The following is a 19,169-nucleotide window of genomic DNA, read 5'->3' as shown; positions in this document are numbered from 1 at the left end:
CTAGTAATGACTGCAGGACTGGGCCCACTATAGATAAACCAAATTTAGAACTATGCAAACACACATATACACCCACACACTCACAAACACATGTAAAACCATAATATATTCTGAAATATCTATGAAAGACTATTAAAATAATCTCAAAATTTTGACTTCAGCTGACCTAAGAACTGAAATGTAAAGGAAGCCCAGGCAGAGCTTCAAAGTTGTACACGTGTATGTGTACCTAACACTTGCATATACATGTCCATACAAATTTTGAGTACAAATGTGCACATCTAACTTGAAAATTTGGCCAAAATATCAGCAATACACAGATATTTACATAAATTCAGAAATATTGAAACCAACATTCAAACAATACTAGGGTTTTGATTTAAAAAAATAAATTGATTAAACAAAAAATAGATTTGAAAGCTGCCACTCCTTTCTTATCGCCATACCTTGTGCCTACATGCTACAAAGTGTTGCAGAATGGAGGGTGTTGTGCAGCACACAGCTGAGTGAATTAAAGACTGGAGATGAAATTGTGGTCCCACTGACGTCTATAAGAATTCTACCTGGGATGTCAACAGGGCCAGGATTTCTCTCTTTAACTCTGCTTTTCTTTTATCATGTATACATTGTAGCATTAAGCCTCAGCTATGGACTGGGGCCACAGGGCTGCTTTTGCACCCCACAGAGAGAGTCAAGTGCAACTGTGCCTCATGGAGGCACAGGCCCAGCTTCACAAAGCAACTTAGATGTTGCCATGCTCAGCATCGCAGTGTTTAACTTTTAGGCACCTAAAAAAAAAACACACCACAGGAACAACACTGTGATCCACAAAACCTGAGTTAGATACTTAGGTTCCCTACATAATGAATGGGGGAAGATAGCTGCCTCATAATGTGACCCACAAAAGCCAGCATACTAGGTGGGGAGCTCTGCACCTCTCTCAGAGTAGGTGCCTATCTCCGCTTAGTGATTCATGAGAGAGAACGCCTGTCCTGGAACCACACAGCTTAGGTAATAAATACTTTCTTGTGGGAATGCATTAGATTTGTGCCTTGCTCCACACAAAATGGCAGCAGCAGGTCAGGGTGCCCACTTTATAATTTTTAACCCAGCAGTTAGAGCACTCACCTGGGATGCAGGAGACCCAGGTTTAATTCTCCCATCTCTGCCAAAGGAGGAAAAGGGATTTGAACAGAGGTCTCCCATCTCTCAAGTGAGGGCCTTAGCAACTGGGCATGGGATATTCTGATGTGCGGCTCCCTCAATCTCTTCTGTTGAAACTGTTGCACTATGGATAAATAATTAAAGAGTGATTGGAGCGGGGGACTGGACCCAGGGTCTTCCAAACCTCCGGTGAGTGCCTCAACCTCAAGGCTACTAATTCTCTCTCGCGCTCTTTCTGGCCCAATGACTATTTAAGTCTTCGCTCCCAATGGAATAGCCATTGAGCCAGAAAGAGAGCAAGAGAATGATTCTGTAGCTTCGTGCTTAAGGCACCCGCCAGAGAGGTGGGAGACCGAGGGGTCAATTCCCCTGCTTCAATCGCTCTTTAATTATTTATTCACAGTGGAACAACTTCAACAGGAGAGACTGAGGGAGTTCCTTATCAGAATATCCCATAGCTGAGTAGTTGGGGCACTCTTCTCAGTAGCGTGGGGACCTCCTCTTCAATTCCTTTCTCCCTCTCCAACAGAGGGGGAATTAAACCTGGGTCTCCCACATGCCAGGTGAGTGCTCTAACTACTGAGCTCAAAGTTACACGATGGATGACACCATCACCGCCTCCTCAGTTGTGAATGGGACCCAATCTGGTAGGCAGCCTCTGAGAACACCTACCCAATCGGGCCCCACCAGCAAACACCCATCTTTGCCGGTTCATGAATTGTTGTGGGGCTTAGGTTGGAGATAGTTGTATGGACACCTAGAGGGAGGCAGCAGTGTATATGCTCAGAGGCAGAAACTTAGTTGCCTAGGGAACTTTTACCCTGAAAATTTCAGTGCCAAGTGAGTGGAGGCGCCGACAGAGTTTGGCAGAAGTTTTCTGGATTGCAGTGGAGCCTAAAACTGGAACTTAGGTGCCTAAATCTGGGATTTAGGTGCCTAAGTACCTTTGTGGATTGGGACCATAGTGCTTTGTGGAAATCCTCGGGAGCATAATGGCTGCATCACCCTTAATAAGGCTGATTTATACTGGCTGTCTCAATCTTAACACCAGAATTATCCAGCATAGAACTATATATATGGATAACCAACATAAAAGCACCCCTAAGACAGGAAAAGATCTCCAAGTCTGCTCTAATCTAAATGCAGAATCTCCTTTCAAACATGAACATATAATATGGAACCTTATATCAACCAGGCTAATTATTTCAGGCTATTAGCCCCTCTTGATCAAAAAATAGATCAGATATTTTATTTACACTACCCAACAATTGCAGTTATAGAATTGTTTTTGTTATTGCTTCTCTTCATTTGTCTCCCTAATGTGTTTGTTGTTTTGTATGTAAAAAACCCAATGTTATACAAAAGAGATGGTATAGCAAACCCTTTACTTTGGTGCTGGCCAGGTGCAGATGGAGGGATGGCACCATGAGTCTGACCACTACCTTTCCACTAGCTGCGATTCGTACTGGCCTGAAGCACAAGAAGTCAAAGGTAGAGGGCATAAAGAAGTTCATTATGTCCTTCTCCTTCCTTGTGTATCTACACAAGGGCAAAGCACAACCAGGCCCTAAATGAGTGGCTTTTGTGTTTATTTTTAAAATTATAATATGAACATGATTTGTTTTGAAAACTCTCCTGGGCAGCTCCATTTCAATCATTGCAATGGTACTGTATTTCTAAGGGAATGCTGAAGGACAGTGTCTCTCACTGATACTAAAATTATTCCTGGTGCATGAGTAGCATGGATCTTTAACACAATGCACTGTATGATGCTGTATATCAGGTTTTAGCTGGGAATTAACTTTTAAACTCTAGATAAAAATCACTGTGAAAAATTGTCTCCGACGTTGAAAGGTTGGCAACATCTTAATTATGAAGCATTAGTGAGCACTTCTTTATTAAAATATGCTACATAATGTACAATTAATATTTCTACTGCATATTAAAAATGGATAACATCAAGACATGGGGCTGAATTCTGTTTTAACACTTCACTGCAGTTATGTGGGATTTATACTGTGGTAGCTGAGCGCAGAATTGGTCCTATTTAATTTGCAAAAGAATAACTTCCTTAATTTGTGTAATTTATAACATTTTAGATGATTAAAGTATAATTTCACTCAGGAAAGTGACTCTGAAATGACTTCGTGGAGCTTCATATTAATTGTCTCTCAATGTCTGGCATATCAAATTTGCTCAGCTTAAAAGGTGTTTCTTCTTCCAGATCTGTAAAGTAAACCTGGGATCTTACTGCCTCTTTTGGCACCACCAGTAATCAGCTGACTATTTTGATTACAATCTCTGAGGCAGGATAAAATCCAGGTTGTTCTTCCACACATGTAGTGCCTCTTGCAATACTAACAGGGGCAAGATTTGCTGGTAAAGTAAGCAGACATGACTCAGAGGTGCACTTGAAGCAGGTGGGTTGATCTTAAGAAAGTGTGAATGTTTTAACTGGGAAAATTTGGTGGTTTGTGCCTTAATAGTGATGGTATGCACCATTTTCTTTTATTCAACAGGTAGCAGAAAGACATGGGGATGTGGTAGTCACCTGGAACCCCAGTTCAAGCACTGAAAGGTGCCCTGTTTATATTTTCTGACTTCCATAATTTAAAGATGGCTAATTTTAAAAATTGCATTTGCTTTTCCTCATTGAGGTTCATATTTTATTTCCTTTTGGCACTTCCCTCAGCTTGGATGGTGAAACTACAATAGTGTAGTTTTATTTTCTGTTTCTACTCTATTTCACTTTCTGTTTTTCATGAACTTGCACACTGCTGTTGAATGTGACCTTACAACTCAACCCCTAAGCTGGTAACCAATCTTGCCATTCTCACTGTGGTAGCTGCTTTGAACCAAATGCAGAACTACTTTTGTGACAATTATATTGACAACCTTTTCTCATTTGTTTTATTAACCTCACCCATTTCCCATATAATACTATGATAAAGGTAGCTACGTAGTGCTCCCCATTTTCAGCTGAGTCTTGTGAACAATTTTCCTTCATATGTACTTTGTGTGTGTGTGTGCGCGCGCGCGTGCAGATTAATGCAATTGGGTTTGAGTTTCACTTTAAAATTTTTGGCTGCAAAATTCTGGAGTTCAATTTGACAGCCTCTTCAACATCGTCTTGATCAAAGGGAGTTTGACTGGCTGCTAACTGATCCCCTCCTGCCAGCTAATTTGATATCAGCTACTGACAGGGCAAGTGATACTGAAAGGAGGGGGCAAGGAAGTGAAGGCCAACTTAAGCAGCTGTAGCATCGAAGCCAACACTAAAAGTCTTCCAGACAAGTAACAGAGGTGATAAAAAAGTACAGATGAAGAAGCGTAGTGAGTGGAGGTGGTAGTTGTAGCAGAAGGTTACTTTCCAAGAGAACCAGAACCCTGGAGAATAGAGAAAAGACTAATAAAAGAAGGGGGAGGGAGCTTGGCAATGGAGAGGAGTAGGTGTGGCCAGCTAAGACTGCGGCTGGCAGCACACAAAGGGAAAGATATGCATTCCTAGTATCAAAGCAAAAGAAGAGCCCAACTGGGAAAAGGAAGGGGAGGGAGGGAAACAGTGATAATGAAAGAGAGAAGGAGCACCTTTTAGAAGTTGAGAAAGACTAGAGAGGAAGCAGAAAGAGTCCTATGAACCATCTAAAATATTTTTTTTAATACTTAAAGGATTTGTAAACAAAAATCTTCAAGATCTTCCATCACTATTTATAGAAGCTCCAACATGCATTTTCTAATTGAGAAAATATTTGTTCTGACAACTGATGATAACTAAACAGAATGCACTCCACAGAATTAAAACCCACCTCTGATTTAATTAATTAAATTTTAAAAACATCCATCTCCCAAAAGAGTATCTGCAACGTGATACAAACAACTATAAAACCAAAACCAAGCCAACCCAAATACCACCAGCCAACAACACTGGACAAAGCCACAAACCCCCCCAAAAAAAAGCCAGTGAAAAAAGGCAGCCAAAAAGGGTCATAGATGTGCTATTACAAATAGGCAGACCTCATGCTAAGTTTTGAAGACAATCACCAAGATACTTTGATGGACCTCCTATGAGTGAGTTCCATGGACAAAGATCCTGAACTGAGATGGCCCTGCCCCAGCACGATCCAGACAAAATGTGATTAGGACATAGAGATAACTTGGCTGTTCTCAGTTGCCTTGGATGAATGCAAAAAGAAGAGGTGGTTGGTAGGTCATCGGCTTAGGTTACTAAGGGCCATATAGGTTATATTAAGATGAACCAGTCCATGGCTGGCTATAAATTTACTTTAATGTACATTTTAACATAAATGATTCAAACAAGAAAGGAAAGAGGAAAAATGTGTGGAAAGTCCTAGCTCATACTAGTTTTGAACAAATCACCTACCAGCTTTCCATCCATACCAATCGGACCCTAGGATAATCAAAAGCCAAAACAAAATGAAACAGTTAAATCATAGGAACACTGATGTCAGGGGCAAATTTACAGACTTGTGGAATACTATAGGCTTTAGAAGATGATTTACTGTACATCAGCAGTTAAATGCAATACCCTAAGGGCATCGCAGGCACCAAAGTTAAGAAAAAGGAACAGCAGGAGAAGCAGACCTAAGAAGGTAGTAATCAGAACAATATGGTGGGAAGTAATCAGGCAGTAGCTGGTGTTTGGCAAGAAAGTGTTCAACTTGAAATGAAAGATTTGTTAGGCTTGCAAACCACAATGGTACAATACGACAGAACATATGAAATAATGCATCTGGCTTATGTATTTTGCTTGAAGCAATTAGGGAACTATATTAGGTAAGCCATTTACTGTATGGCTGTTATCACAATTATGACTTCAGAACACTTGAAGAAAGCAAACACTCCTCTCTAAAATCTCAGAAGTAATTTAGCTTTCAGATGAGGTTATTACAATTACTGCTATTAAAAAGGCAGCATTTGCCAACAGTTACTACATTGCTTTAGCTGAGGTACTGAACTTTTTCTCTGTACTTAGGGAAGGAAAAAACCCTCTGCTAAATATTGGCTTTTTCTTGGTGACAATTGCACCTATTGCTATGTGATATTTCAGAGAGACAGATTACTTATTGCCCAATGTCCAGGTTCTGATTTCAGTTATATGGATGTAAACACAGAGTATCTTCATTCACTTCTATGGAATTATTTTGATCCATCTTGGTGAAACTCAGAATATGTACCAATATTAAATGTGTTGATACTGTTTTGGGAAATTTTATTATTTAAGATTTAAAGTCAGATTTTCAAAAATTCTCAGCACCCTCAGTTGGAAGCTACTAGGTATAGAGTTCTTTTGCAAATATGGCCACTTACATAGGTGTCTAAATGGGAGAGGCAGGGTACTTACTCTTTTGAAAATTTGTTCTTGAATCGTGACAGTCTTCTGACAAATACAGTTTATACATTTCAATAATTCTGGTTACTTGTTTGTTTAGTTAGCTGTAGATTTATGTAAGAGTCATTCACTCATTTTGAGAGTTTGTCCAGTAGGACATTGTGCTTCCCAGTATGATGGCATTTATGCCTTGATATGATTATCAGTATATCACTGTACATCATCATATCATGAGTCATAGTGCAATGTCACGTCATAAAATGATGTGACATTGCATCAAACATTAATACAAAATCAATACGCAATGATTTAATCTGCCCACTGAAAGTCATTTTTGGATCCTTTGATGTCCTGCAAACTAGGCTTGAAGTAAAAATTGGACTGATTCAGAGATGAATTAAGGCAATCTGAAGCCCTCTGTAGATTCTACAAGGGGCTCCACATAATCTACTTGTGCATCATGTCCCCACACCTTCTTGCAGGGACAGCAGGTTTCATAGTTAAGAGGAATGGGGAAATTCACACCTCTTGATGTGATTGTTTCAGGCTTTCTACAGAGACAAGGAGACATGGCTCCACCACTTATACTTGGATCAAGTTTTCAAGTTTTCTTCATATCCCTGAGTGCTAGAAACATTATTTTTTTCAATGAAAGCTGAGAGACTGACATCATCTTGTGCCACCAGTTGCTGGGGGTCTGTTCATAGTTCTATACACCGATGCTTTAGTCCAGCCCTGGATTGAGCAAAACCAACCAAACAAAACCAGAATAGATGGGAAACCTACAAACGGTACTGTATATATCTGATTTCAGATACTGAAAATGAAATGCTATCAGTCCCACCAATATGTCTTAAAGAAAGCAAACACATAGATGGTGTGCAAAAAAATTATACCAAAACAGGACACTTAAAGCAGTCACTTAAAGCATAGCGAAAGTCATTTGCCTCATCAACATTCTACTGCTACATTGCTTCACAGCAGCCATTCTGGAATCGCTACTTCTGAGAATGAGATTTTCATCTGCCCTTTTACTTTCATTTATAAAAATTTCAGATCACAGCATATATGAGCTGAAACAAAGGCTTAAAACATGGTGGTTTGAATCTCCCTCTTATAAATAACAATTGCAAGATGATAGAAGAAAGTCTGCAGCGGCCTCAAGGTCCTATATAGTCTTGTAATTGGTCTCCTAGTAGTAAAACTTGTTTTTCCCCAGTATCAATTTGTATTAATACATAATAAAGAAAAACATTTATCCAATGTATTAAAAGGGCAGTTTTCACTATTCTACTTCCCCAATACCCTCCAACATGTACCACATAGAAAGCACTTAATGATTTCCTAGCAATTATATTGCACTTTGGGACCTACACTTTTAGAAATTATCTTTGTTTTTGTGGGCACAATCTTATATCCTCAAATTATAACACATGCATTTTTTGCTTCCACAATGAACCGTGCACACAAATAACAGTATTGGTAAGTAGACATCTAATAGCTAGACATATAACTACTAGTACAGTAGTCAAATATATTAACTGTTAATATTTGTGCTTGCAATTTGTTACAGGTGCGGAAATGAAGGCTGAGTTGAATCCTGGCTGTAAATCAGGTTCTAGTTCTACAAAACATGGTATAAACATTAACTAATTAATCCTCATAACAGTACTATGAGTCATAGTAAGTAAGTAAATAGAGATACAAACCCTCTCTAAGTTCCCTATGTTGGGCCAGCAGCTGAGTTTAACAATTTGGCCAACTGTAGATTTAGCATTAAACCCCAGAGGTTTAATTACTTTTATAATGAATGAATAAATAAAGAATTATACAAGTATTTTTAGAAGGAAAACTCATCATAGGATGTAACTGCTGGCTCACAGGGAATGGCCTCAGTGGGTCCCCATGTCTACTTCAGCTCTTACAATTAAAATAATATTTCTATTTTCCAAATGAACAGGGAATTTCTTTTGCCTGACTGAGAATAAACATTATACATAATTTATATCACCAGCTGTGTTACCCTACATGATGGGCATTAATTATTCTTAAGCTTTTACCCTCTCTACAGCCATATTATATCACTACAAAGCTAGAATTAAGGGTCTATGTGACACATATTTTCTATTAGTAAGTCCACGATTCTCAGTATTTTATAACTCTTGGAAGGGTGGAAAGTGAAATTCCTACTAGGCTGAAAATGAACATAAATGAGGTTGGACCCTGCTCCTATTAATTTCAATCGGAGTTTTCCTTTTGATTCCATTTGGAGCGGAATTCAGCACATGGTCTCAGCCTGGATGAATCTTCTGGGATTTCTTTTAAAAATGTGGGAGAGGGAAACTTAATTGGGGACTACTGAGCTACAGAAGAATAAAAACAAATTAATGGCATATACTTAAGATGCTGTTTTTATTTTTTGAGGCAATTACTCTACTGGAATAATGAATAAGATTCTTATTTTATAAAAATATTGAACCTGAATCATCAAATTAACTGTTAACTTATTTTTTCCTCTATTATCTCCTTCCACTACTGACAGCAGACAAATAACGCACTTTTCAAAAAATAGAAACAATCGGTGTTTCCTCTAACATAACGATTATTATTACTAATTAGTATATTATTTTTTGACAAGCAGCAACAAAGTCTATGGTTTTCTGTGAGACAACCTCTGTCAAATCTCTTTCAAGAACTATCTAGAGTAGACAGGATGCACCATGACAGAAGGGACTGATTAGGTTTTTAAAAAATAGTTAACACTATTACTCATTCACTTCTTGTGGACATTGTGGAGGGTGCGGAGAACAGAATGCTCTCTCCTGATTCTACAAAATTCCTTTCTAGGTTTCCACCATTATCTTTAAAATGTGTCCTCTTACTAGATATCTACCGAATATACTGCTCTATTGGAGCCCATAGTCCCCCAATTCCCACTTATTTCCTTGCATAAAGCCTGGTTTTATGCAGAGAGAGGAATTTTACTCAAGAATATTTAGAGCTGGAAAAGCATCAAAATTAGTAAATTACATGTGCAAAAGTAAAAAAAAAAAAAACTTTAACAAATCAATTTTTCCTGTTTACAATCAATGGCTCTTTCTTATTTATGGATTAATTTAGAGGCCTACATTTTTTAAATTAATATATTTTTTTCAAAACTAGTTTAAAAAATATTGAAAAAAGACATCAACAAAAATATTGGGAACCTCTGCAATATACATATATCTCTGCTTCCAAAAGATACCAGCTCTATTAATGTTGTCTTGGTCAGGAGTAATTGGTAAAATTAAGAAAATGAATGCTCAACATCAGGAAATACTTCATGAGAGGTACTAGACAGTAAAAAAGTCTTCCAAGGAAAGCAAAGGCAGAGAAAAAGAGGAAGGATCTAGATGACTTAACATCTTTTCTATCTCTAACTTCTAAGATTCTTTGATCATTCCTTTGTGATCCTTTTAATCTCACCAAAATTAATCGTAAGACACATACTCAATTGAAAGCAGTTATGATCTAATATCTGATATGTGCAGATCTTTCATTCCATTAGACATTTTCTACCCGTTTTGCATACTATGGGATGTATTGTCTTATCATAGCTGGTGTGAGGGACTTTGAGCCACTTATACTATAATTAGGACAATTCATCTTAACATTATTGTTCTGAGTCAATTTTTCTCTGAAAAGTATCTAAAGAAAATTCTGGACAGTGTAATTTATGTTTATGCATGTAACTAGAAATGAACCAATATGCTAATAAGCTAATATAAGCAGCTCCAAATTTGTATTGAGCTCCCAAACTTGGCTGAATCATTCATATTGCTTTTCCAGGCCAGTTTATGTTAAACGAAATATTTTGGATCAAAGTATCTTCCCCGGTCTCACTTGTGGAACTCTATTGTATATTCTGCATGCAAGGCCAACACAAAAATCCCACACACATGTGGAGTGCAAAACATGGAACTGATATCCCCATTGTGGATCCAATAGCAGGATTTTGGTCCATACAATTTGCAGTCATTTTATGGTACAAATAAGTACCAGAGTCTGCTCCTACATTTTTCATGCAAGATTCTGTGCTCACAAATAGACCTAATGAGACATGTGTGTCCATCTCACTGCAATAATTTAACAAGTCCACAGGTAAATCTTTGGACTTCAGTGGGACCAAGATTTGGCACTTTATTGTCCAATCATATTTTAATATATACACCAGAGTGCTTTTTTTTGTCTCTATGACACAAATTTGACTTAGTGTTAAATTATACTAGTTTAAGATTGTCACAGATGAATATTGGAATTCATAGACTCAGTCTGATTCATATGACTAAAATTATGACAATTTTCTAAACACTATGCAGTAAGATAGGTTGTGAAATTGTTACTAGCAGCTGTCTGAATCCTTTTATGTAAATACATATCCACTAGAAGGTTTCCAGCAGAGTTTCAGAAAAATAAAGCAGGAATTCAGCTTGAAAGTAGCTACATGAGTTGCATACCATTTATGATTTTCAGTGAGAACTTTAAAAGACCTATTTTTAAAAGTTTTTCAGTGTCAAACAGCAATTTTACAAATCATCCACTTTAAATTCAGATATGGTAAAAGATGGCAAATTTTTCTTTTTGCATTACCTTGGCTAGTTCCAGATTCACACTGGTTAAAAACCTGACTGTTGTCAAATCTGTTCATCATGAAGCCATTAAAAATAATTGATCTCTATTTCCTCTCCCCCCTCCTCCAGCTAATTACATGTTTAGCAAGATTGGCATTAAATTAGGTGTTTTAATGCGATATTCCTAGTAGTCTGATGGCTGGTTTTTTTTCTTGTAAAAGATTTTTAGAAGATAGGTGGTTGGTAGGTTTTTTAAGAGGAGCTCATCCACTAGCTAAATTGCTTCTACCGATGAAAATCTGTTGGTTCTTTTTTGTACGTCTAAATGACTGCTGTTAAAAGGTATAGTGATCACAAACAGCTTAGCTGCAGAAGTTATGTGCCCAGTCTCCTGGAGGGAGGGAGCACTTTAAAACATGCTGCAGCAACTCCTTCTGGCCAACGGAACATCACCGACAAGATCAGGGGATCTAGTCCTCTTTGGCTGGAGTGACGGTCACCCTCTAAACAATGAAATGCAGAGAAAGGAAAAGATTCTTCTTCCTCAAAAAGAAAAAAAAGTCCACAAAAACAAAAGCACTGACAGTAGAGATGCATGAAAGCACTATCGGCAGGTTATTCCATAAACATCTATTATGGAATTTCTTGTAATTGGTACTGGCTCCTGGCAGCAACATGAGAGTAGATTAAATGGACCATTGATTTTATATGGTAAAAGAAATTAATTCCTTTTGAGGTGGGGAATTGATTTATTGTTTTAAACCTCTATTGTAAAAATGATTTTAATATACATTTTTATAGCAGAAATGTGCCTGGCTAGCCTTAATCAGGAAAAATTTATGTAGACCCCAATCGTGTCCCTATTCCAGGTCCTTTCGACAAAGGACATATTGCCACTCTTAAATCCATTCAAAATGCCAAGATCATCTTCCCAGCTCATTGCTCTGATCGATCTCTCTCTCTCTCTCTCTCTCTCTCTCTCACACACACACACACACACACTCACTTTGCAACCCTCCACTGGCCTTCCTATTGCCACTTCAGCAAATACATTGTTTACAATTTTAAAGCCTGTAATAGCCTAGCCCAACACTAACCTAGCATTTCCTACTTTTTTCAAGCCTTCAAACCCTGCCTCCCCTATGCCCACTTTGCCATCCCTTATTGCCTATCAGTCTAATTTCCCCCTCAAACACCTTTGTAGTTTCTCCCATCCTTTAATTCAGGGAAAGAGCAGACCTCTTCCTTAAAAAAAATAAATAAAAAAAAATACAAAGCCATTACGTTGTCCTTCAAACACCTCCTTAAAACTCACCTCTGCACAGTGCCTACAAAAACCGCTGCCACTGCCTCACTAAAGCACCACTGACCAGGTATCTGAGCCACCACAGCCCTGGGGAGAGGCACCAAACCATCACAACAGCAAGGGATCCCACGGATGAAGGGGCTGAACCACTGGTTCAGGTTTGGGGCCCCAAAGTCCCACCATCATTGCTACCACTGCCCCAGGGCAACAGCTGCTGCTTGGAGTGGGTGAAATAGCAACCACTGTCTGAAGAGAGGGTGGCTGCTTAGCAACCAGCCAGCATCACTAAGTTGTATGCATGCTGTTTCCTGACTCAAGAAGATGGGAACAACAGGAACCCAAGATCCCTTTCAGGTGAAGAGGAAGAACAGAAGCAGGCACAGCAATAATTCAGCTAAAACTGAACAGCAGCAACCCAGGACACTAAACCAGACCTCATCCGTAGGAACCCTGTACAGGACTCCAGATTGGACTCCAACCAGCTGGAAAGACTTAAGGACAAAACCTCAGATCAAACCCCAACTAATGAAACTCAGAGGGACCAAGATCTCAAACCAGTCCCCAGCCTGAGTACAAGTAAGTATGTAGCTTTTTGTTTTAGTTGCATTTTCCCTTCTTGATTCATCTCTTCTTTGATTTTTAGGAAGCCAAAGGAATACAGACTCTAAAGCTATGAATTTGCTAAAGTAGGTTTAGTGTCCTATTTAGTCTGAGTTAAACAATAAGAGCATGAGTACAAAAAAAAGACAGAACACCTCTGAAGAGTCCAACAGAAAACATCAGTCCATGAATAGCAGAATCTGAAAGCATTGATGCAGTCACCAGCACTGTTCCTTACAGCAGCATTAGCCAGTGCCTGAAATGCAATCTGACTACCCTAATAGCTCATTTGGAAGAACAAGATGATGGGTGGTTATTATATCTAAAGGTGAGGAGTTTGGAAAATGAAAAATTGCTAGGAGTTTGGCTGTCCATGGTGTGAACTACAAAATCACCTCATATGGTGACAATAAGTCAGTGTGACAGAAAGTCCTGTGGAACAAAAACTACATTCACAAGCTATCAAAAGCACATATTGCAGCTGAAAAATACTTGCTGAAGTAATCAAACCTCTCTTGGGGAAAAAAAAGCAGCGAGGGGTATTTCTGTCCAACAAGAAACCATCTGTCGGATTTTTCATATAACATAAAAAATTGTGAAGTATCAGAGGTCTCTGACTGATTTTCCTACTCATGCAGATACACAGAAGGAACTGGAATGGATCCAACATGGGATGAGTTCTTCAGTAAGGGATATCCTTGAATATATTATGGCCAAAATGAACAGAAAAAAACATTCCAAATATACAGAAGAATAGAGCCAAACACATTGTGAGGGTAGATGAGACAACTTCCAAGCTACCACTCAGTCTTGATCGTATGCATTAGGCAACAATGGGGCCATCTCCAGATGCAGACCATTGTCTTTCTCTGAAGCTGGTCCATCTGACTAACTGTAAATTTGAAAGCACTATAGCTGTTTTATTGGAATGTCTGAGGTGCAGTACATTCACTGAAAACTTCCTGCAGAGTAACTGTAATTCTTTTGCATCTGACAGTGCCTCCAGCATGTCGAAGAAAATCAGTCAGGACTAGCTCACCATCTGCTAACTCAGTATCTCAATATCTTTGTCTGCCTTGGCTGTTGTCACAGGCTAGAACTTACTGTCAGGAGACACTACCTGAAACATCAATAGTACAGTTGAGCAAAATCAGAAAACATTCAGTTTGGAGATGTCAAAATCTTTTGCTTGACTATTTTCAATTGATCTAAAATGCTTAATTTCTGGTCAGATCAACTTTAACTGAATTTTTCCATTGTGGCACATTGCTTCTATTCCCCCCTACGGGCCAGGCATCCTGGCTGGACTACATCTCCCATGATGTACCCAGAGTTATACGACATCCATGATGCATCACATCAAGTGTTGTCGGTGAGATTGGTCCATAGGAGAGAAAGGAGGCCCAAACTGCAACTCCCATAAGCCATTGTGAGGACAAGGAAACAGAGTTTAATGTTTTACTGGACTGATTCAAAACAAAACATTTAAGGTCAGTTCAACTGAATGAAATACTCCAATTTGGGTCAAACTGAACATTTCAATTTTACAGAAATTGCATGTTCCATAGTAAAATTATTGTGATGGAAAATTCCCAACCAGCTCTAACAAACAGCATGAATCACTTGCAGGTCGTTCTTCAACAAGTCACATACCCACTGAAACCTGTTTCCCAAGGATAAATAATAATTACACATCTCTGCTAAGAGTGTGGTGATAGGTCTGCTCACCATTGGCAAGATCCTGGGTATATATTGGGGGTATCAACTGAGATATCTATTAAGGAATTGTGGAATGAGTACCCTTCTCTTTAGAAACATTTGTGAAGTTTCCACAGTCAAAGACAGAGATGCCAAGCAATGTGCCTAGTACAGTGGCATCTTCCAGGAATGGGAAGGAAATGGGTGGGCTTATATACAGGGCTTATATACCTGTTCATTGATCCCGTGCTTCTTGGTGGGTGAAGTGTATATTAGCGTATCACTAAATATCAGTGGCCTTGTCTAATAGGATGAGAAAAGAGAGGAATGCCAAACATAATTTCCTTCTACCATCAGGGACCATAATTAAACAACATTCAATTACTTTGGTAAATAAAATAAAGACCTTAAGGCTACTTAATTTTAATCCTGGAGGACAATAAATGATATGGTGCACTAAGAAACAACAGATTATAAACAGCTGGTTGTAAAAGAACAGCTTGTATCAAAATTGTGGTCTTGAAGTGATTGCCTACTCTCCTCACCCATGCACATGAAATCAATGTACTTGAACACTGAGCATGTGCATAGAACAGATAGGAATCTCGAACTCGCTGCGTAAAAATTCTCATTTCTCTTGAAGAAACAAACTCCTGTACCCATAAATAGGAAGCACATGGCTAATTCATCAATGCCAACGTCACTCTGTGAATATATTTGATGTGGCTGGTGTCATGTTGATGAGAAAACAATAAACTGTGAAAAATGTCACTTCTCAAAATTAGCTGGCTAGAGTTCAGCAGAGTTGGATTGTTGTAACAGCTGTGGCATTATGACTTTGATTAATTAGATTTTTTTTCTTTCCTAGAATAATTCTGAAAAACCACTTCCCACCCCCATAGAAATCAATCCATTTGTTCACATAAGTCATACTAAACAATAATCTGTTCTACCATCTTTGTTTTGACAACTGCAGAGAATCTCCATGGTACAATGAAAATACAATTTTTTTAATTCTCTTTCAGAGAGCTTCAGTTCTTTTTTCAGTTTCTACAAATATTCCCCTCCAGGGAATGCTTAGGGGTCCACAAAGAAAACCCCAAACGTGGCCTTCCAGCACCACAGTTCCCAAGGAACCTACAATCCCATGGAGGGTCAACCTCCTTTTTTTCCTGTTTCTTTGACCCCCTCCCAACCTTCCCCACACTCACACCACCCCATGGAAGTGCCACACTGCCAATGGGCATCCACCCATGCATGCCAAAAAGAAACTCGCCTGAAGAGGAGTGCAGATGTGAAGTTGCTTCTAAGGGTACAGTGAGAATGCTGCTTGCAGAGCACAGATAGGCAGGCAGCTACCCACCACATGAGAATGTTGGGAATATGACAGAAAGCTGCTCCACCTCACTCCTTCCTTCCAGTCTACCTCTCCATATGCCTGCAGAACCTGAAATCTGGAGCATCCATGGTTGCCCCTCAGCGACCCATAGGCTTGAGAGAAGGGTAGAAATGGTCACAGAATTAACACTTCCCACTTCTGCATCCCTGCAAAGGAGATCCATCGGAGTAGACACTTCCACTACATATAGAGGGACAGGGAACAATCATGGCCAAAATCTTTAAAAAAAACAAACATTATGGGAGGTTTCAAAGTAAAACTGTTCCAAATTGCATCTGTTCTGTGCCACTGTTTGGGGATGTCTACACTGCAATTAGGGTGTAGCAGCCCATGTAGGCATACCCAAGTTTAAATATAGCTAGTGTTAGTACATAGAGGAGTGATGCCATGACAGCACTGGCTTCTGCATGAGCTGTACAAGCCCACCCAAAAAAAACTGGGTACTTACTCGAGCTTCTAGCCCACACAGAAGTCCAAAGCTGCTGTGGCTTTACTGATATTGGTACTTGCGATAGCTAAATTGAAGCTAGCTTGGTTATGTCCACATAGGGCTGCAATCACACACCCCGATGGCAGTGTAGACATAGCTTGAGATCAGTGAAACAAAGGGTAGCTCAAGAGCCAATGTTCATATTTAGTCCTGGTGCAGAGGTGCTAAAATATAGGGAAAGACTGTGCAGATACACCATGTTAAAATTTAATACCGGAACAGGTGCTTTCAACCCCTGTCCCTCACAAACACATTGCCACATGTGCCCAGATGTTAGAATTTGTAATGGTGCACATGCAGATCCATTCAGAGTCCAGATATTTGTGTCATGCAGTCCTATATTTAAATGACTTATTTCTTATATTCAATTATTATCATTCTGTGTTTAGCTCCTCTTACCCTAAAATGAATTTATATACTTTCTACAGACCATCAGGCACTGAGTAAGGTACACTGAATAAATTATTTTAAAAACTGACTTAATACCAGGTTCCCTGTGTAGATTGTAATGATACACCACCTGTTGTACCTCTTACCTTAACAAAGGATTATATCTAGTCCTAAAAGAAAAATATTCCCATAAATCTTCTCCATGACAGTTATCAAAACTTAGTTTCCAGAAGGAATGACTACTAGAGTGCCCGAGAAATCTAATTTATTGAGCATGCGATAACAAGGATAATAAATCACAAAGTATTTAGAGTAGCCTTTAATATCTTTATTTGTGAGGTATAGGATTTGATTTTAACTAGTTTAGCTAGGGCATTAAATTCTACCCTCACTTGTACTTATGCAGCCACGCTGACCTCAAATGGGTAAAAGGGTTTGATCCTACAAAATCCGAACACCTCCTGTGAGCACCCTTAACTTAAATCAGGATATAAACAATATTTACACAGGCAGTCAAGCAACACTAACAGTGGCTCCAATCTTCTTGCACTGATTCACTAGAAACGTTTGTTCGTTGTCCTTCAGAGATATAGGACCTGATCCAAAGCCCAGTGAAGTCAGTGGAAAGACTTCCATTGATGTTGATGTGCTTTACAATCAGGTCCAGAGTGAGAATACTGATAATACGGCACCGCATTCAACTCCCAGGTGATATTGGTGGTGATGACCTTGACTGGAGTATCCTCACCAGGAGCACTGTTTGACAACGCTTGGTGCAACCTGATCTATTCCAAAGGGAAGGAAAAGTGTGTTCTTTTGAACAAGTCCCAAGATAACTTATCTCTGGCAGATAATAATTAGTGGTACCTGAAAACGGAATGATGCCATCAGAAAGAAATAGGGAAATCACTCTGATGGTACTAGAATTTTCACAAGGGACTATTGGGAAACCTCAAGAGCCTTCTACCCCTCCAGCAAATCAGGCCAGAGGAAAACAGAGACAGCCAATGGATGGGAAGGGAAGAGCATGAAGGAGACAGCAAACTGCATGGGGGAAAGAAGGTCTCAGACATAGGAAGGCAGGCAGTAAGGGGAAAGAAGAAGGGAGTGTGGGGAGACATGAACCCAGTAGGCAGACAGGGTCAGGATGACAGTGAATCTTTTGGAAGCCCTGAACAATGTGTTTTCTTTCTCGATTGCTTCGCTATTAGTTGGCTGCTTCAGGAGCTACTGTGGTGGAACTGGAGGAGGTGGTCTTCCCCAAAACTGCCACTTTTCTTTACCCCCATTTCAGAGAAATAGCAATAATGTTTCTGTGCAAAATCCCTGATCTCTGTTGCTCTTATCCTTCCTCACAAGCTGGAGGCAGATGTAGCCCCATCTTCTACCTCTCCTCCAGCAGCTGCTTCTCCCCACATCCTACATCTTGCCAAGCCAAAAAAAAGGGAGGAGAGGAAGTGGCAGCTCTGAAAACCTCATTCTGGTTCCCATTTCCACTCTGACAAAGGCTGATCCTTGCTCTGTTCTCCACTCCATTTCTGGATTTGAGTGCACTCTGGATATTCCAGATTGGACCCTAAGTGTAGGCAGAATTTGTCCCTAGAAGCTGATATATATCACAGTGTTCCGTATTTTACTTTCTATAAAACAGCTCTTAAAGATACAGAGCCTCATGCCTGTTTCACTTTCTAGAGAAGGGAAACTTCTACTTCTCTTTTTTTTAAGCAGATTTCAAGAGATGTGTTTGAAAACAGTCAGAACTTCCGTGACTTTGGCACAGATGGCCTTCTTCAGGGACCTTAAAAGGGATCAGTGAAGAAGGCTGTTAGTGCTGAAACATGGAAACTTTTATGACTGTTTCCAATTACATCTTTTGAATTGTATTAAATATGAAATGAAACAGAAGTTTCTCTTCGTGTTCGGGTGCAAGAACACAGCTCTTTATCCATAAATCTGTCTATTGGAGTCATATTTTTTTCAAAAGTTATTTGGAAAGGGCCACTGAGTTCCTCTATACCTGTGCCCTGATCATTGTGGTTAAAGTAATTTATTGCAGGTTGTGCAGCTGGAACTGAATATACTGATTTTCTTACTATGGTTATAAAATTTCCACATAATTCAAAATGGTATCATAGCCTTCATGTTTCTGTTTGCATTTGATA

At 39.3% G+C, this 19,169-nt stretch overlaps 1 protein-coding gene across 1 annotated transcript in view; it reads right to left on the bottom strand.

The window, feature by feature from the left end:
* COL25A1 (collagen type XXV alpha 1 chain) overlaps nucleotides 1-19,169 on the bottom strand; it is a 454,889-nt gene that overhangs the window by 168,340 nt on the left and 267,380 nt on the right. The gene's annotated exons all lie outside the window — the stretch shown is intronic.

Source organism: Mauremys mutica, chromosome 5 (assembly GCF_020497125.1).
Source record: "Mauremys mutica isolate MM-2020 ecotype Southern chromosome 5, ASM2049712v1, whole genome shotgun sequence".
NCBI classification, from domain to species: domain Eukaryota; kingdom Metazoa; phylum Chordata; order Testudines; family Geoemydidae; genus Mauremys; species Mauremys mutica.
Note: the sequence above shows the minus strand (reverse complement) of the source record. Positions and strands in the feature narration are given on the sequence as shown.